The sequence below is a fragment of the Sceloporus occidentalis genome, unplaced genomic scaffold (assembly GCF_023333645.1).
Source record: "Sceloporus occidentalis isolate IW3139 unplaced genomic scaffold, rSceOcc1.0.p SCAF_7, whole genome shotgun sequence".
NCBI lineage: Eukaryota > Metazoa > Chordata > Lepidosauria > Squamata > Phrynosomatidae > Sceloporus > Sceloporus occidentalis.
The window spans coordinates 52,029,438-52,050,646 of NW_028316987.1; the positions used below are offsets into that span (position 1 = coordinate 52,029,438).

Consider the following 21,209-nt stretch of genomic DNA (forward strand, 5'->3'; position numbering starts at 1 on the left):
TTTGAAAGGAGGTAGTTTTGAAAGGAGGCTAAAGGAAAATTTTCCACCTGTCCTAAATGGGGTCACGCCCCCTGTGAAGGACTCTGTTCGCAGTTTGGGGGTGCTTCTGGACTCGTCGCTTCACCTTACTGCTCAGGTGGATGCGGCGGTCAGGAGCACCTGTTATCGGCTTCGGCTGATACGCCAACTGCGACCCTTCCTTGGCCGGGGGGACCTTGAAACTGTTGTACATGCTCTGGTAACCTCTTGATTAGATTTCTGTAATGCGCTTTACATGGGGCAACCCTTGTACCAAACCCGGAAGCTTCAATTAGTGCAGAATATGGCTGCTCGGCTGGTTACTGGATGTTCCAGGGCCAGCCATATAACACCAGTCCTAAAAGATCTCCATTGGCTGCCTATTCGCTTCCGGGCCGAATACAAGGTGTTGGTTATCACCTATAAAGCCCTAAATGGCTTGGGCCCAGGGTACTTGGTGGACCGCCTTTCCCCATACAATCCGCCCCGCACTCTCAGGTCGGGTGAAAGACATCTTTTAAGAGTTCCAGATGCTCGATATGTATCAGCTCAGAGGGCTTTCTCTATTTCAGCCCCTCAGCTCTGGAACTCCCTCCCCAATGAGATCCGTACTTCCACCTCCCTCAATGCTTTCAAGAAGAACTTGAAGACTTTTTTGTTCCGCCAGGCTTTCCCCCCGTGAGCCTTGTGGTCATTCTCTTCCCCTTGGCAATGTTTTTCTGTATTCCATTCTACACAGCCACTTGTATAGGGTGTTGTTGGTTTTTACTGTTCTTAATTGTTAACTTTGTATTATTGTCATGCTGATGTTTTAATTGTCTTACTCTTTGATGTACACCGCTGTGATCGCTGGAATAGCGGTATAAAAATAAAATTTTATTATTATTATTATTATTATTATTATTATAAACAGACATAGGTAGACTTAAGAGAGGAATTGGATAAAATGGAAACAGACAAAGAACAAGAAACTTTGATTTACTTAAGAAGATAATTTTTTGAATATAGTAATAAAAATTAAAAAATGTTGGCTAGATCCACCTGTCCTGAATGGGGTCACGCTTCCCCTGAAGGATGAAGTTCACAGTCTAGGAGTACTTCTGGATTCGTCCCTGCAGTTGACATTTCAAGTAGATGCGACGGTCAGAAGTGCTTGCTATCAACTTCGGTTGATACGCCAGCTGCGACCATACCTGGGCCAAAGGGACCTTGAAACTGTGGTACATGCTCTGGTAACCTCTCGCTTAGATTTCTGTAATGTGCTCTACATGGGACAACCCTTGTACCAAGCCCAGAAGCTTCAGCTAGTACAGAATAGGGCAGCCAGATTGGTCACTGGTGTTTCCAGGTTTGACCATATAACACCTATTCTGAAAGATCTGCACTGGCTGCCTATTCGCTTCCGAGCACAATACAAGGTGTTGGTTATTACCTATAAAGCCCTACATGGCTTGGGCCCGAGTTACTTGAAGGACCATATCTCCCCATATAATCCGCCCCGCACACTCAGAACAACCGGGAAGAAATTGCTAGAAATTCCATCATCTAAATATGCTACTACACCCCAGATGGCCTTCTCAGTAGTGGCCCCACAAATCTGGAACAATCTTCCCGAGTAGCTCCGCCTTATCACCCCCCTGGAAACATTCAAAAAGAGGCTAAATACTTTCCTCTTCTGTCAAGCCTTCCTCTCTGGAAAATGAAGTTGTGTATTTTGATTCCATTAACCTTCTGCCTCACCCTTTCGAATGATTGTTTTAGATTTGTATATTGTATATTGTGTTATTGGTTTTATCTATTTTATGATGTGTTTGTAACTGGTTTTAAATTTTGTGTACACCGCTTTGATCTTCTGGAAAAGTGGTATAGAAATAAAATTTATTATTATGATTATTATTATTAAAAGAAGAAAATAGAAAGTTTGATAAATATGGTTAAGGTTAAATCTGGTAAAATATGCAGAATGATGAAAGAAAAATTTTAAAAATTGAAGAATTTTATAAGGAATTATATCAAGCAGGGGAGAATCCTGTGGATAAAATAGAGAAGTATGTGGAAGAAAATTGGAAAATAAAAATAAAGGAGGTCGTCCTGGTCACCGCTGCCGCTGGCGAAGGTCTAGGTGGCAGCCTGGAGGCCTCTTGGCCTCCAACCCGATCACCCGGCCTTTCCTGCGGTGGCAGCGGAGGCCAAGGCGGTGAGGAGAATAGAATAATTATTCTATTAACATGATGTGACCCTTAAAGACACACCATGCAATTCTTTTGCACTTTCTATTTTAATATTGTATTGTTTGTCTCTGCCTTGTTTTGTTGTTGTTGTTGTTGTTGTTGTTGTTTGCCTTCAAATCATTTCTGACTTCTTGTATAACATGCATTAAAAAGCAGACAGATGACACTTTCCATGGTGAACACTTGGTTTGTTCAAAATCTGAAAGTATGTTGGAACAGATTGACTATGAACCAAAATACTCAGTTAAAAGAAAATTGTTCACTTGCTGTGAAGGTAATGAAATTGATTTTGAAATATATTTTTACTTGTGTATAAAAAGAGAAAGAAGGGTAGAGTTAGAGAGAGAACAAGCTATTTACCTTTTCTGCAAACATGTTTCATTAGTCTACAAGTGCAGCAGTTTGAGGAAGAATACTGAGGATGTGAATATGCCTATGTTATAATCAATGCACATGTACATTGCACACCTATGTACACCATAGTGAATTTTTATACTTTATGTAGTTGTACTGTCAATATCACAATTAGGCCCGATACACATGGACGCCTTCGGGCCAAAACTAGGGTTCGGGAGTACGCAGCAACCATACGCTCCCGAGCCCTAGTTTATGTGGATGGTGCCATTGTTACACAGCGCCATCCACACAGTGCATGTAATCCACACAGTGCGTGTAATGATGATATCACACACATGCTGTGTCCAAACAGTTCAGCGCGTGCGTGATGTCACCATGAAATGGCACCTTGACGGCATCGCTGCAAGGAGCTCCATTTCAGAGCTCCTTTTTCCTGCGGATTGTTGTTGTGGCTGTATGGTTGCCATGACAATGATCCAGATGAGAAAGCGCCGCCCCTGTGGCTGCCCCTTTCTCCTCATCTGTACTGGGCTGTAGATATAAGTTGGACCACCAGTGAAAATTAGCAACTAAATTTAAGTGATAGTCAAAACTACACAGGCCCTTATCACACAAGCAAAATTTGAAGTTATCCCAGAGTCAATGTGAAGGAAGTTATGGGGTTTCAAGTTTGTTTATCACGTGCCGCCAAATGCAATCAGGAACCATCCTAAACACAATCAGGAGTCATTCCAGGGTCATTCCAGGGTTAGGTAAAGTTTCAAGTTTGTTTACCACATGGTGCCAAACGCAATCAGGAGCCATCCTAAACACAATCGGGGGTCATTCCAGGGTTAGGTAAATTCATGGAAAAAGAGGATTTACTGGAATGCCCCTGGATTGTGTATAAGATGGCTCCTGATTGAAACCCCATAATTTCCCATGTATTGCCCTCACATTGACCCTGGGATAACTTCAAATTTTGCTTGTGTGATAAGGACCATAGTGTCTGAAATATGTATTATACAACTGCATATCTTTTTCTTTAGAGGAAGCACACGTGTGGTCCTGATCTGGATTCCTGATCTGGAAACAGGAGGGCTGTCGCCTGTTTACACAAAGAAACTAGGGAAGATGCTAGTCTATCCTTTCTGGAGAAGGAGTTCCAGAGCCTGGGAGCAGCCATGGAAAAGGCCTTCTCTTGTTTTCCCCCAAAGTTTATCTGTGGTGTGGTGGTAAAGATAGAAAGGCCTTCCCAGCAAATCTCAAAACATGGACAGGTTCATAAGGGAGAATGCAGTCCTTCAAATAACCTGGACCTGATCTACATAGGGCTTTATAAGTCAAAACCAGCCACTTAAATTCTGTCTGGAATGGAGTGGCAGCCAGTAGTGCTGTTTTAACAAGGAGGTTGTATGCTCCAGGTAGCTAGCCCCAGTTAGCAATCTGGCTGCAGTTTTTCAACCAGGTGAAGTTTCTGAACACTTCAAAGGCATTCGACACAGAGCATGTTGTGCTTTAGTTGTTGTGTGCTTTCAAGTTGATATTATATTATGTATATCAGAAAACCTACAACCATTCACAGTTAGTAAATAATGTAGGACTGCATCTAACTACAAACAACCCATTTATTCATAAGAGAAGAAAATACTGAGGCTCTGAAATTATTAGAAGACCAGCCAACCTCTCTTTAATATCTCTGATTTTTCCTAATACCTTTCTTTTCCTTATTCAAATATTCTAAAAGGAAAGGAAAATTATTACAAAGCATCTCAGTGACATATCTGTTGTTATTAAGGTAGATTTTATTTGATCAGAACACACTGAAATAATTCCAAGTGTGAATTTGCTAGGCAGTGCTAGGCATGGAGGTAGGGTTGCCATAGTGCCGGACCTCGAAACCGGGAAAAATGTAGGACAAAATTTTCAAATGTAGGACACACAAAAAAGTGTGTCCTACATTTGAAAATTCTGTCCTACATTTTACTGCGATCGCAGCGGAGGCCAAGCGGCAAGGGAAAGCCTCCACTTAAGGAGGCTTTCCCTCCCCGCCTGGGCCCCGCCACGATCGGAGGCCAGGATCGGGGCCTCGCCTCGTTCCTGGGACCCTCAGGGACCAGGAAGGAGGCGAGGAGGCCGGCGGCGATCGCCCCGATCCTCGCCTCCTTCTTGGCCCCCGCGGGGACCAGGAAGGAGGCGAGGAGGCCGGCGGCGATCGCCCCGATCCTCGCCTCCTTCCTGGCCCCCGCGGGGGCCAGGAAGGAGGCGAGGAGGCCGGCGGCGATCGCCCCGATCCTCGCCTCCTTCTTGGCCCCCGCGGGGGCCAGGAAGGAGGCGAGGAGGCCGGCGGCGATCGCCCCGATCCTCGCCTCCTTCTTGGCCCCCGCGGGGGCCAGGAAGGAGGCGAGGAGGCCGGCGGCGATCGCCCCGATCCTCGCCTCCTTCTTGGCCCCCGCGGGGGCCAGGAAGGAGGCGAGGAGGCCGGCGGCGATCGCCCCGATCCTCGCCTCCTTCTTGGCCCCCGCGGGGGCCAGGAAGGAGGCGAGGAGGCCGGCGGCGATCGCCCCGGCCTCGCCTCCTTCTTGGCCCCCGCGGAGGCCAGGAAGGAGGCGAGGAGGCCGGCGGCGATCGCCCCGGCCTCGCCTCCTTCTTGGCCCCCGCGGAGGCCAGGAAGGAGGGAGGAGGCTGCAGGGAGGCGGGGAGGTTGGCGCGGCTGCGCCCAAGAGGCGCCGCCTCCCTGCAGCCTCCTCCGCGTCAGGCCTCGCTGCCCTCCTTTTCCGTCCCGACTCCCAGGCCTCAGAAAGGCCTTGGAGCCGCGGCGGCGGCGGAGGTGGCCGCGGTGGGCGGGGCCGTCCCGGTTTGGGCGCCAAACCGGACCGGGACCGGGATGGCACCGCCCAAACCGGGATTGTCCCGCCGGGGGGCGGGATATGGCAACCCTACATGGAGGTCATCTGCAGCCACCAAGAAAATTAGTCATGTGTTGGAGCAGTAATCTAAACCTATATGGAGGATGCTATTTGCCATCAATACAATATATCCATTAACTATATCCCAGGGGAAGAAAATGCAGAAATACATTCTAGGTCAGAATAGTCTCATGCTGGTAGGATCTAATAATGGCCTGTAGCAGAAAGATCATTTGAACATATTCTTACAGGTCCAGTTGTGCAGATATTCTGTCATAAAATGGATTTGAGAAGCTGTTCTACAATGAGGAGTGAGAGTAAGGGAAAGCGAAGTAGGGAAGGATTTCATTAGTAGCTGTGTACTTTCAAGTTGTTTCTGACTTATATCAACCCTAAGGTGAGTCTATCACTGGGTTTTCTTGGCACAATTTGTTCAGAGGATGTTTGTCTTTGCTCTCCTCTGAGGCTGAGGGAGTGTGAATTGCCCAAAGTCGCCCAGTGGGTTTCCATGGCTCAGCAGTGGCCTCCAGAGTCATACTTCAGTGCAGACTACAGACCATTAAAAATCCATTATAAATAAGATATAAGAGGGGTATAACATTTTAATCTGTTTAAATAATCACATAAATAAATACTGAATAGCCTGAGTGATGCTCATGTTTTGTCTGCTGGTCTTGTAGGAAATTGGCTGGTTACAACCCTGTATAAACATCTCTATTCTACTCTTGATCTGCCTCTCCATTTTCTGTCTTGCATTTTACCACACATTAAAGATTCTCTCTGATGCTGAAAATTAGACCTTTGCCGTATTAAGAACATTCAACTGATTCAACATGTCTGGTTTTCTGCTTATGTAGTAAGTACCCATCAAAGAATCTGTTCTGACAAGTAAATGCTCCATCCCCTTGACGCTAGTTCAGATTTGTGGCAGGGAATTAAATAACACTGGAGTTTGCTCATTATTACTTGCTTTGGCTTCATTGCAGCTTAGAGCTATATATACAAAATCTTCCAAATTGTTCTTATATCCATATTTGACTACAAATGCACACAGACAAAAATGCTATTGAAAATGAACTTTACTTGCAACAGTCACTTTTCATATATCATAGCCAGAAAAATCTTCCAAACATATGGGGGGAAATTACTGATGAGCCTGCAAAAATGACAGGGAATAGGAGATAGTTTGTGCCTCATCCATAGAAAGAATGTTCCAAGCAACAAAAATAATGTCCTGGGATAATTGTGAAATCTATAAAACAAAAAAAGATATGATGCGTCCCAAGAAAAAATGCTAAAATCCATAGTCATTAAATACTTTTATTAAGACCACCAAAATGCACAGAACTGTGTGTAAACTTTGCCTTTTTTAGGCAAAGTATTCTTTCAAAAAACTTTGAGGGAAAAGAGAAAAAAACAGGAAATGATGGGAGACTGGCTGGTAATTCTCTAGTATGGTAGGTTCAGGGAGGCCTTACCATAGTCACTTTTAGGAAGGATGGAAAGCTGTCTGAACACAGTGAGGACTGCACTGGTTATCTTACCTTACCACTCAGGCGGTCCTGCTGTGGCAAGCCAGAAAGGACACAGATGGGGCATGTATGTGGGGGCTCTCACCTATTCTAGGATCCTGTCCACATCCTCAGACTGCACAAACCGAAACACATGAAATAAGACAGGACAAGCAGGTTTTGTTCATAATGCTTTGCCCACTGAATCTGCATCAACTACAGCATTCAAGTCAGAGTAGATCTAACTAAGGGCCAAAACAGACAGGCCAAAATAAAGCTGCTTTGGGTCACTTTGGAGGTATGCTGTTTAAATGACACATATATCTTAAGAGGCCAGAAGCTGTGCCAAAGCTGCGCTCTAGTTTTTAGGACTGGATTGTGGCTTTGGTGTGACTTCCAGTCTCTTAGAATGCATCATTTAAACAGCACACTTCCAAAGTAGTCCAAAGCAGCTTTATTTTAGCCTGTCTGTTCAAGCCCTGATTGTTAATAGCCAGAGAATCAAAGATCACCACTATACCTATACCTGTCATAGATTAATTGGAAGTGCTCTTTAATAATAATAATAATAATAATAATAACATTAACTTTTATTTTTATCCCGCCTCTCTGTATGGATAGAGGCAGGTTACAATAGCACAAATACATCAATAAAATACATAATACAGTGGGCCCTTGCCTTACGCAGGGGATCTGTTCCGGACCCTCCCCGCGTATGTAAAAAAGCGTGCGAGCCCCATTAGATATAATGGGGCTCGTGCTTGCTGCACGCACCATTCTCCCTTTTGCTGGGCAGCTTCAGCATAAACTGAAACCCGCCTATAATGAGCCTGAGTATGATGCAGGCTCACTGTACATACATAACCAACACTACGTAATCCCCTATCCCCTTACCTTAAAACAAAAAGAGCAACACTATAAAGTACAGATTAAAATTACTTAAAATAGACATAATTGAAGCAAGACATCTTGGAGTAGACAGGGGCTATCCATACTAGTGTAACGGGAGGTCAGTCTGGAAAGGCCTGTCAGAAGAGATCCGTCTTGACGGCCTTTTTAAAGGTGTCAAAAGTGGTGATATGTCGGATCTCTTCTGGCAGGTCATTCTGTACTTAAGGAGCGGCAGATGAGAAGGCCCTCTGGGTAACCGCAGCCAGCCTGGTCTTCCTTCACTGCAGTAGGTTTTCCCCAGATCATTTCCTTTATAGCAAAATTAGCTATAAAGTGAAGAGTGAAATTGTTTCGTAACCCCGGAAGGATGATGCTATTCGTCTATGAGGTTATTATGTTCAGGCTTAGTAGCAAGTAATTATTTTAATTTGTTGTTATGTATGTCTTCAAGTCATTTCTGACTTATGGTGACTCTAGCCATCAAAAATATATACAAAGTACATTGGAATGCCTACAGAGTTCCCTTTCTACCCAGAAAGTGGCAGTCTTCCCTTTCCACAGAGTTAAACAGAATAGCTAAAATCACAGATAGTACTATTTCACAAAAGCCTGAATCTTTTGGAGATCTTTCTATGAAAATTAAATCTTACACAAACTTTCCCCCACAAGACTACAGTTAAAAAAAACCTAGAAGATACAGTCTTTTCCCACCTCTCAAGTAAATCCACTTTAGATTTGTTCTCCTTTTTTACAGCAGCAGCTCTTCACAGCTTAGTCATTGTTTTTGTTCTGTTATCTTAATCAATATCTAGACATAAAACAAAAGCAACTAGTATTTATTGCATTTTCAGATGTTGAAAGGTAGGACGAAAGAGAGAAATCAGTGTCAAATGACAAAAGCCTGTGGAAAGTAAATTAAAATTGTACTGTGCTTTCTCCTTTAATCACTAACTTGTTTAAAAACATCTTTCTTCATATAAATAGCATGGGAACTTGGAAAGAAATATAGCTAAGCTTCCCACATTAAAGAAGACACTTGATACATAAGTAGCAATTATCTGTGCAGAAAATAAGGGTGTGGAACCTATATTGCAATCCAGATGCTTTCCAATTTCCATATCCCACTAATCAATGTCCACTCCGTGTGGATTGATAGATGCTTATAGCTGGAGGGCCAAAGGTTTTCATATCCAATTTAAAGGTTTCTTAATATATATGCTGGCTGCTCATTTGCACCATATTTGCACATGAGCAATGAAGAAAACCTATACTGGGGTGTGGGCCCTGTGGAGAGAGGGGCCCATTGAAAGAATCAGCGAGTGCTTAATCATAAACACTATCCACATGATCTGAATGATCTTAAGAAAAAAAAAGACTGATCAACTTGCTGTGATTCTTCATTTCCCCCTTTCCAGTCCTTATTGTATATTAGACTATACTGTACTGCTAATGTTGTAGTTGGACATATGAGATTTAGAGTTTCAACAGTGTTAATTTAGAGGAGACTATAAGGAACAGTTTCTTGAAACTTCAGCTACTGAGATTGCCAAGAAAGTGGGAGTGAGTCCAGCATACTAGTGTTTGCCCATCAAGGCTATTTCATTCAGACACTTGATCTTGAAGAGGTAGGAGAACAGTCATCTTGAATATTACTAGTAGGAAATAGTTCTATTGTCCTGCTGTGAAACTTTAAAAGTTGATTATGTCCCTTTGATATTATTTTTGACACTCCATTTATTATTGCTTTAGAGGCAAAAGAGTTATTCTTTCAAAAATGTCACCTTCATTTTGTGTTTTTCTTTTATTATGCCATAAAGCAGAGAGCTAACTCAAAATATTGTATTACACTACTAAATAAAAGCATAGTTTTAAAGCCTGAGTTTAATCCTTCTCATTTTTTTTTATTTCTTAAAAACTTCAATTGATTTTATTGCATTGATGAGATTGCCTTCTTGTTCTTAATCATTGTTAGCCTCTAGGTTTTCAAAGGTTTATGATACAGTGGAAAATAAATTGAATACAGACATAATTAAATAATTACATTTATTTAATTAATAATTAAATAAGAGAACTCCACTAAATCCATTAGTAACATTTACACTGGATTTAGATTATCTTCAGATAATTGTTTTTGCCATGTTCAGATGTGAATAGGGCTGTGCTTTGGTCTGACTGACATGAGTCTCAATGTGAATATCCCTGCTGGCTGTACCTCATGATCTTCCTGAAGCTGAGACCAGGTCCAGAAGGGCAATTGAATTATTAATATTATTATTTATATTTATTTATATCCCACCCTTCTCCTAAGACTAGGACTCAGGGCAGCTTACAGTATTAAAAAACAGTACAATTAAAAGCATCCAAAAACGGGATACTAAAACAGAATTGAACTACTACAATAATTAAAACAAGTTGCATGTTAAAATAACAGTTAAACTCATACTATTGTACACACATATGACATATAGGCTCCTTCACATGAACTAGAACTCCAGTAGCCTGAAGGTAACTGAAAGGCTGTGCAGACTGCCCCTGAAGGGGTGGCCTGCAGCCACCTTGGTGTTCACCAGATCAGGGCTGTGGCCTTTCCGTAGCACAAAAAGGAGCCACAAAAAGTGTCTCCTTTTTGTGCCCTGGAAAGGGTGCTGTAGCCACAGGTGCTGTGGGTTTACAGTGCTCCTTTGGTGCTTCATCATCAAGTCTGGCTGTAATCTGGTATAATTGACCAGGCCCCCTTCCGTATTTCTGTAAATACATAGGTTAGCACCTAAAGGGTTTGTATGAGGAATCTTTGAATCTTGATGTTAACTGGGTTAATAAATTTATTTTCATTTCACAGAAGGCACAGGTGACTGCTTTTAGTTAGTATGAATTCAAAATGGGTAATTTCCCCAAGAGCAGACATCACTAAGGGCTTATCTACACTTGTCAAAATACACTGAGCTGCCCCTGGAGTACTGTGGCCACAAAAGTCCCCTAAATTTGCCCCTTACCTTGCCAGTTTTTGGCTCCTGTTTGTTGACTGTTTGTTGACTGGTGGTGCTGCTGAGATCAGAATGAGGCACCCAACCACACTGTTGACTCATGCCTGCAGCAATGGCATCACAACTTCCAGGGACCACAAGTGAAATGGCAGCTTCCTTTGTTTCTGAAAACCCACAGTAAGTGGAGAGTTATTCAAATATGGGTTGAGGGAAGATGTCCTGGATCAGATTCAAAGTTTTGACCCTGTGATGTTTAAGCAGGAAACAGTGACCCTGGAGGGTGGGGGAAAACTTGGGTAAATTACCTATGTAGATAGGGCTTGAGATGAAATGGAGTCTAAATTGTTCTGAGGGATCTGAAAGACAAATAGAGTTGTATTGCAAAATTAAAAATTGGAAGCCAAAAATGATGCTTCTCTATAGACCCTGACTGTTCAGAAGAAAATAATAAACACAAAGGCTTGCAAACAGGAGTCGAAAAGGAGGGCCTGTTTCTTATAAAACAAAACAAAGGAAAAATTCTAAAAGGTTATCTAAATAGGGAATTGTGGTTGACTTGGGAACCTCCTAACTATTCAACACAGTACCCTACATTTCGTTAATGTCTATCTAACCATTGGATTCAAAGTTAGCAGATTGGTCACTGGTGTTCCAGGTTTGACCGCATAACACCTATTCTGAAAGATCTGCACTGGCTGCCTATTCGCTTCCGAGCACAATACAAGGTGTTGGTTATTACCTATAAAGCCCTACATGGCTTGGGCCCGAGTTAGTTGAGGGACCGCATCTCCCCATATAATCTGCCCTGCACACTCAGAACAACCGGGAAGAACTTGCTAGAAATTCCATCATCTAAATACACTACTACATCCCAGAGGGCCTTCTCAGTAGCAGCCCCAAAAATCTGGAACAGTTTTCCCGAGGAACTCCGCCTGATCACCCCTCTAGAAACATTCAAAAAGAGGCTAAAAACTTTCCTCTTCTGTCAAGCCTTCCCCTCTGGAAAATGAACTAGTGTACCTTGATCCCATCAACTTCCTGGCTCACCCTTTTGAATGATTGTTTTAGATTTGTATATTGTATTGTGTTATTGGTTTTATCTATTTTATGATGTGTTTGTAACTGGTTTTAAATTTTGTGTACAGCACTTTGATCTTTTGGAAAAGTGGTATAAAAATAAAATTTATTATTAATTTATTATTATTATTATATAGCGTGATGAAGCTTCTCCAAGGAGCTGTACAGACCTGATCTGGATCGGGCCATCAGTATCTGCATGCTGCGGCCCTGATATCTCCTTTTCGTGGCTCCTTTTTGCACCTCGGAAAGGGTGCAATAGCCACCAGCACGTGGCTTTTCTGCGCTCCTTTGTTGCCACATCATGTATATGCAGTGCCAGAGGAGCACCATGATGTTGCATGCTGCATGGAGAGGTGTGTAGCATCATGCCAACTTGGAGGCGAGTCAGGACATACATCATGTGGATGCCATGCTCCGATCCCAGGCCTGCCTTTCCCACTGGTCTGTCAAGCCCCCAAGGGACTTAGCTCCAGAGAGCAAAGCAGAGAGCTTATGGGCTGGCTACATCCAGCCTAATAGCCTGGCTGGAGCTATTCATTAGGTGCTCTTTTTTGTGAATACCTAATGCTCTATTGGAGTATACAAGTTCTATTGGAGTATACAAAGCAATATAGATCTGACTGGGAAAACAAGGCAACAAGGTCGTTTAAGCTGACAGGAGAGAAAAATCCTAGCGCTAGATGTCTCTAGGCTATGCACCAGAGTAGAACAGGCAGAGAAGTAGAAAAAGGATAATAAGGAACTGTGCAACAGTGAGGCTCTCCATGCTGAGTCCTAAATAACAAGAAGGACCACTGAGTGCCTGAATTCAACTGAAGATGGTTGTGTGCTTTTAGGTTGTTTCTGACTTATGGCCACTCTAAAGTGAACCTATTGTGAGGTTTTCTTGGCAAGATTTGTTCAGAGGGGGTTGCCTTTGCCTTCCTCTGAGGCTAAGAGAGTGTGGCTGAGTGGGATTCTAATCCTGGTCTCCAGTGCTCAAACCATTACACCACACAATATTTCTGAAAGGAAGTTACACATTTTAAAGCAAACTATAGAAATAAGTCAGTGGGTTTGGAGCTGGACTTAGCTTGGGATCAACAGTTTGATTCTTCAGTTTGCAGAACTCACAGAAAGTGAAACTGAGGTCCGAAACAGAAAGGCCAAAAAAAGAGCAGCTTCCAACTGCTTTGGAGGTGGAGCATGCAAATGACACATACCTCAGGAGTGGCCGGCAGCTGTTCTGAGGCCTCCTAAAATGGCCTGAAACTGCCAGCAAAAGGAGTGTCTTTAATCCGCTTCTTGCCAGCAGCATGTTTGAGACCATGGCGGCAGCTTGCCCTGAGAGTGGGCTGTGCGGTTGTTGCGGTCCCAAGCCACTCAGGGCCCAATCGGGGTTGGAGGGGCCAGAGGCCACTGCAGGCAGCCTGTCTGTTTCACACCACAGAGGCATAGACACAAACATACTGCTATTTGGAGCTCTCTCCTCTCACAGTGATATTTAGGAAGTGCATACCCTACCTTCCTCAGAACAAAATGAATAAAAAACATCAAATAAGATGCAAGAGTGCTGCCAGCCACAAATAGAAAACATGCACTGTGTGTGTCGTACACCACTGTGGCTGAGATTCTCTCTAACAAGGTGCACTCAAAGAAACTGTAGATTGATTATTTTTGTAGAGTGAATGAATTATAGAGTACTGAATCTAGTGAAACTGGCTTTTTTGTTTTTTGCAGGTGCAGGTTCTTTTGGCAACTGTTATTTTGAATGGTTATAGTTTATAGTGCAATAGATTTAGATTACTACAACATTGACTTTTATGTTGAGTTTGGATGGGTTTATATTGGGTACACTGCTTTAGGGTTTGCCGAATATAAATACTGTAAAAAAAATAAATAAAAATGGCTTGTGTGAAGCTGGATGGAATTTCTAGATGTTTTTGTATTGAAATGGATATTGAAATAAAACAATTCTATGCTAGATCTCCTATTTACTAAAAAAATATTCATTTTTGTGTCATTGGTTAAAAAAAAACCCAAAGATTTTTTTAAAAAAACCTTGCATTTATTTTTTCTTAAAGCAACTTTAATAACATTAAAATAAGGGGGGATGCTGAATGATGCTGATCAGCTAACAAAATGAATGTATTTCTGATTTACTACTTTTTAAATCGCATCTTTGTTCAGCTGCCAAAAAATTTAAATGAATCCTAGAACTGTGTAAATAAATCCATCATATATGGTAAAGTGGGAGGGGGCAGAGAGGGAGAGCAGGGACGAAACAGACACAGTCACATGTGTGACTCTTCGCCAGTACAGGGCATCGGAGCATCCAGTCATGCCCCCTTCATGCCCCTTCATGCCCCTTCACCTCCCCTTCACCCCATGCCCCCTCTTGGACTGTATGGTTTGTGTATGTTGTTATCTCCATTAGAAGTGCCAAGCTTTCACTTTTGGGCATTGCCACCCACACTGCTTTGGTATGGCAGCTCTGACCTTTCTTAATATGCTCCTGCGCTGGAGCATTTATATGCACAATTAGGGTATATATAACTCCTTTAAAATTGGTTTGGCATTGGTGCAGTTAGATGCATTTGTGTAGTTTCGCATTTTCCGGGAAAGAGCAGAAGAATTCAGCTTCTTTGTAGTCTGGCTTTTAGCCCCAGAGCATGGCTTGGGTGCAGTTCCCACCCGGTTTCAAGGTGTGCATTAGCTAAACAATCCAACTCAAAACTGGTCAGAAGCTGGTTTATTTGGTCCATCTGTCTTATGGTCCAAAGAGAGGGAGAGAGGAGGGAGAGGGAGAAGGAAAGATAACAAGTGTCATGTTTGGTTATTTTGCCTGTGGTTTTTTAGCTTACTCCTCTGTTACCATTGAAACTATTCCTCACATTTAATAGAAAGACTAATAAACAAGAGGTACTGAAAGCTTTAAAATGATTGAACTAGTGTGTTTCAACTTTTAAGGAATCTCATAATTCAAAAAATTAAGAAACTCCCATGTCATGACTTTTCTGATTATATTCTTTTATCTGTACCCTTGCACTCCCTTCAGGGATATTATTTCATTTTGGGGTGGTTGCAGTCACATTCCTAAAGATTCAATAGCCTGCTCACCTCTCCTTTCAGGCTTTTAATGTGAAAAAGCAGGCAATATTGCAATGGTTTATGATTCTTTTAATATATATAAAAACCTTTATTCATTTGTAAAAGGAGTTCTGTAGGTAGAAATGGTAGGAAAATCTTTGTGATGGGTGATGTCTCTTGCCCTTGAGGCCCCGAACTGCGACCAACTGGATCAGATGCAGTCTCCTCTGGAACTCAGGTTCAAATCAAACTCCAGCTCGGGAAAAGCTTTCTGGAACAATGCCTAGTGAAACAGCTGCTCAATTAATGAAACAGGCTTCAGCAGATTCACTCAATGAGGGTTTATTTGTCTTTGTTACTATTTACAAAACTAACAGCTACAAGTACTGTATATCACATCCTTCTCTTTCAGAGTCCATGCTCAACAACCTACTTCTTGAACAGTCCTTTATTCTCTCATCAGGAACACATTCCCATGATGTAGTCCAGCCTCTTTCCCACATAAGGAACCAATCACAGTACAAACAACAAACATATCATGTTTACATTTTGTCTTGGCCATTTGTCCTTGAACATCTTGTTTTCAAGCCTAGACTTCCTGGCCTTCAACAGGAACCATTTTTTTTTTTTTACTTTAGCTAAACCATTGTCACATCTGAACATTTTCAATACAAAAAGAAATATACATTAACAAGGAATTCACTTTAGGATTGAAAAATCTTATTGTATAAACCAGTGTGCCACAAACATTTTACAGAAATAAATGTTAAAATAACTGAATCTCCATTAAATATATGGACTCAGTTCTCTCCCCATCCCTTTCACTTTTTTTTTAGCATGGGCAGTAGAATTCCGTTTCTGTTTAAAGCCTCTCTGGGAGTAGGATTTTATATGATTCCAATGGAAGTTGCAGCAAATTTAAAGTAATTGCTTCACTGTTCCTAATCCTTCCAAGTGGGAGTAGGGGCGGCCTATAGTCGTTCCTTTTTCGCTGGATTGGGGCCAGGGCAACCTCTCTGGCAGCCCTGCGGCCCCAATCCAGTGTTTTTCCAGGCCAAAGAGAAGCGGCAAAATGCTGCTTCTCTTTGGCCTGGAAAAGGGGCCAAAGAGAAGCAGCCCACTGCACCCCAGCGCTAAAGAGGAGAAAGGAGTGGCCCATTACTTCTCTCTCTGGTTCCCGCAGCCATATTAGGGTTCCAGAGCGTGCAGTTGCCATGCACTCTGCAACCCTAATTTCGGCACTGACACAGTGCTTTCGGCCCATCTGTATGGGGCCTACAAAAGAATTTAAGGGGATGATGTGCTGGCATCGAGCTACATGTTATCATTTGACAGTTATGTGTTGCACCTGTTGTGTCCTTGCCAAGACCTCTTGGAGACTGAACAACAAGGTGGTTGGTGGACTGGTATAGAAAAATTCTGCGGGTTATTAAAGACCAATGATATCCTCACAGTTCACTGACATCCAGTTTAGAATTTAACCGGAACACAGTATTTCTCAAGTAGGCTTTCATTCTGTGGTATTTCTGTGCTAGGTAAGTAATGTTGGGTGGTTTGAAAACAAGAGGCCTCCACTGTTCACCACTAAAGGGTTCCCTTTAAAAATATGTTATACGGTAAACCCTTTTGCCATGAAAGAAAGAAAAAAGGAACATACAGGATGCCTGCAAATGCAAATATCATTGTCTGGAGTTCTCATAATCATCCATTGATAGGTCTGTATGACTGCACAGTAAAACCCTCACTTGGAAGCACTCTAAAGATCACTGGGAGACTGCAGGACCTAGGTTGCAATAATGCATCCTGAGGAAAGGAAAGGAAAGAGAGATGGCCTCACACTATGTTTTTAAAAATTAAGGGCAGGGGGCCTTGGTGGGTGCCAACAAAGGGAAGTCTCTTGGTGGTCCTGTGGTGACTATGGTTGCCACATTGATCCCAGCTTTTGGGTATCTGTACAATATATAAACAGAAATACAATGGGGCAAATACCAGTAAAAATCACTCTTGTATTTCCATTGTAGGAAACAAATACTGTGTTTGGAAAGCTTGGAAGATAAGTGGATGCACCTTGAGACCACAATTTCTTCAGAGGATGGAAGCTTACCACTAAATCCTTAATTAAGCAGAGAGTCAGCTGCCAGATACAATAAACAGGTGAGTAAATGAATGTTTGTGCCATCCATAAGGCAGATCTGATGATAACATATAGACAGCAAGGTTTAAGAATGCTTTTCTGAAAGCATTTATGCATTATGAATAACCTTTCTGAATGGGTGTATAGAAATGGTTTGGAGTATTCTCTTAACCTCTCTGTCACAGTAGGCAAACATTGTTGTCAATCAAAGTGGCATGAAGAATCATCTATGGCTATTCAGGAGGACTTTGTTCTCATCTGGCTTTTGTTTATAGAAAATGATAACATTTTGAACATAAAGTACAGAGAACGTATAGATGTTTTAACATTTATATTTAAAAGCTATGAACACCTACAAGCAGCCACAGAAAATGCTTTGTACATTTCTCTACTGGTGTTTAATTAACCATTAGGATACATTCCTGAAACTAAGACTGAAGAAGGCTGATAAAATATGTTGCAACCAGAGTACCTAACGCATTAAATATCAGTAATTGCTACATGAGCATACAGGTTTTCTTAGAAGTGCAAGGCAATTTTTTTGTCCATTCAAAAACTACTTTATAAAGAACAAAAATCAAATCTCTTTCTATCTGTTTCTGTTTCATCCTCACCTTGTTAGATGGGAGAGATTTGTTTTTAATTTTCTAAGAATTTTTTATTGAAACTGAAGATTCAATATTATTATTTGAATCTGAAGATCATTATTTATCACGATGGAGGGTGCTTCTACTTCATAGAAAGAATGCAGTTTGACATCACTTTAAGTGATGTAGCTATATCATATGGAATACTGGGATTTGCAGTTTTACAAGGCCTTTAACCTTCTCTTTCAAAGAGTGCTGGAGCTTCACAAAACTACAAAACTGAGATTTTGTAGGATAGAGCCATGGTGGTTAACTTGGTGTCAAACTGCATTCTTTCTACAGTGTAACTGCTCCATGACACTTGTGTTTATGAACATGGCAGCAATTTACTTTCTTAATATGTTTTCTTAGCATCTAGGAGCCACTTGTAAATCTGAAGTCCCACAACACATGGAAGGACACAAATTCTCCAGAGTCCAAAGCACAATGCAGAAATAATCCAGTTTGAGACTGCTTTCACTGCTCTGGCTCAGTGCTAGGGAATACTGAGAATTGTAGTTTATTATGGCGCCAAAGCTCTCTGACAGAGAAAGCTAAATGTCTTACAAAACAACAGTTCTCAGAATTCCCTAGCATTGAGCCAGGGCAGTTAAACTGGTCTCAAATTGGATTGTTTCAGCAGTGTATTTTGGACTCTGTTTTCACTGAAAAAAATCTAGTGTAAAATCCAGTGTGGCAGTGCAAAATTCATACTAGCCTACTGTAGAGGTCATTGCTTACTGTGAAGGTCATTTTAACTGCAGCTGCACTGAATCTGGGACATTATATGTTATATCTGGATTGGTGTTTGAAAGCAGCAAAGAAATGTAAAATTGACTGGTGTATCCTTGATGTTTATACAATAGAGGTGAAATAAGGTTAAGGTGGATGTCCCTGTAGTATGAGCACTGGAGTAGTATGTGCTCTGTTGTGTCTAGTTGGCCAGAGTCACAGGGACATAGTCTGTCTGAGAAAGAGATCTTCATGTATTGGCCTTCAAGAACAGCTGAGGGGAAGGCATGGCATTGTGCTAAAGTAAAGGCTCTTTGGTGTTTAGGCACTTCAAATTTTGCTAAATATAGGTGATGCCAATTATCTGTTGGAATCACTAACAATAAAGGTTGGGATGCTAGCTAGGTTTAGCTGGCACTCTGTATCTATCACCTGTTGTTTGATGGTTGCTTTAGCCTTTTCATATCCCAGGTTGAGCAGAGGACCTGGAGTAAAACCCAGTGAAAAGATGTTAGTCATCACCATCTGTTTCCATGTAGACTGGTATTAATCAGTCAGGGTAAGTGAAGCAAGGTCGGTGGGAAAGAATGATAGTCTGAGCCATTATTGAGTATAGTCACCCACACTCTGGCCTTCATTTTCATAAAGCCTGACTCCAGTCTCAGAATTGCATTTCAGACACACCTCAGAGCTTGGAATGCTGATTTTAGAAATTTGGATTGCACAAGTTCTAATGGTGCAGAATTGGGGAGGGGTCCCAGCTGGGATCCATAAAGCAGTTGTACAGTTGATTTGGCTTTGAAGACTTTGAGTGCCACTGGAATATAATGGTCTCCTCTTGTCATAAAATATTTAAGGATGGCTGTTGAGTTCCTCTGCATGTTACTGCAGCATAGTGCTCATGCGCTTTCCTACTTCCACTACCGTGAAAGATTATCACCAGATATTTGAAGCAGGAGACCTGTTCAACCTTGTGACCATCTATAATCAAGTTCCGGTTCTTGTGCCTTTTAGCAAATGACATGGTTTTAGATTTTTGGTAGTTAAGTTCTAGCTGATCCTCTTTGCAATACTGTGTTAGTGTTCTTAGTGCTCTTATTAGACCAATATGTGTTCTTGAAATTACTGATGTATCATCTGCATAAAGCAGAGCAGATATATGCCTTCCCTCTAGTTCAGATGATGGAAATTTGTGTTGTTGAGATGACCTGCCATGTCATTTATGTAAAAGTTGAACTAAAGTGGAGCCAGAATGCAGCCTTGCTTGATGCCCTTCTCGGTGGTAATGGTGTTGGTGAGATGACCCTGTGGATTGCATCTTACTTTGAGTGAGGTTTCTTCATGCAGCATATGAATTGGGTATAGCAGATGTCAGTAAGTCAAGGAAGCCTCCAGTTTTTTCCATAGTTTGGTTCGAGATACAGAGTCAAAAGCTGCTTTAAAGTCTATAAAGGCAGCATAGAGAGCAACTGTTTTGCAGGTGGCATACTTTTCAATGAGATATTGAAGTGCAAGACACTAGTCTATGGTAGATCAGCCTTCCCTGAAGCCAGCTTGTTCCTCTGCAACTGTGTTTTCTTGTTCTAACTAGTCCATGAGTTTCCACTATAAGTGTCTTGTGTATAGCTTGCTGATAGTATTGAGGAGACTGATTGGTCTCTTTTTTCACAATCAAACTAAAACTTGACAGAGGCAACAGAACTCACTCATATAATACCAAGAACTCCAGAGTCAAATTGTAAAATAACTTAATTCTGAAGTATTAGACACCTCCTTAAAGAATGAAATATTAACTAGCTATAGAGCTTTGCAGGGAACTGTCATAATTAATAAGCACTCATGCACAAGGTCTACTGTTAAATATAATGTAATCCTTATAGGAGTTATTGCATGCAATAATTAACTTGATTACAGGAGACAGAAGAAAAAAAAACTCTTAGAGTAATCAAAGCACCCTCTGTAACTCATAGGCTTTGATAATTATTATTTTCTGTCTTGCAAACTGCAGGTGCTTCATTAGGAATTTGTAGAATAGCTAAAGATTTGTTCTTAAGGTCTGATTAATATTTTGTTTTTTTTTAACCTCAGAGAATTAGTAATCAGGTCTTCATATTTTGGATAGTTTTCACTTTGATTAGTGATATAGTAACATCAAACAGAATTAAATAATTTTGTTTATAATTAAACTCACAAGCCTTTTCAGTGGAAAAAAAATCAGTGGCTCATGGCTAGGAGAAGGGGTGCAGTGTTACCTCTTTCCCTCAAAAATTGGGGCTCGAAGTGCACACAGTTTAAAAGAACAATACAGTTAAATGCATACAAAAAGTGAGCATTAAAAGCTGCAATACTGTGCCTTGAAAGGAAATGAAACCCCATCTATTATTATTATTATTATTATTATTATTATTATTATTTTATATCTCATCTTTCTCCCAATACAGGGACTCAAGACGGTGAACAACAAGTATAAAACAATACAATTTAAAAATAGTACATCAATATTAAAATATATAAATATAAAAATTAAAAAACAGTTAATCTAACACAGGAAGTTCCTATTCCCTGATCTGCCTGTGAACTGACCAGGAGCACCTCTGTCTTTGGATTAAAATTTAATTTGTTTGCCCTCATCCAGTGCATTACTGATGACAGACACTGATTAAGGACCAGGACAGCCTACTTAGATTG

General features: G+C 41.5%; 1 protein-coding gene across 5 annotated transcripts in view; it reads left to right on the forward strand.

The window, feature by feature from the left end:
* The window catches only part of ZNF385D (zinc finger protein 385D), a 450,774-nt gene that overhangs the window by 18,347 nt on the left and 411,218 nt on the right, over positions 1–21,209 (forward strand). For all 5 annotated transcript variants that reach the window (XM_089532942.1, XM_089532943.1, XM_089532946.1 and 2 more), the window contains exon 2: positions 17,051–17,183. The gene's annotated coding sequence lies outside the window, so the exon portion shown is untranslated. The remainder of the gene's footprint in view (positions 1–17,050; positions 17,184–21,209) is intronic.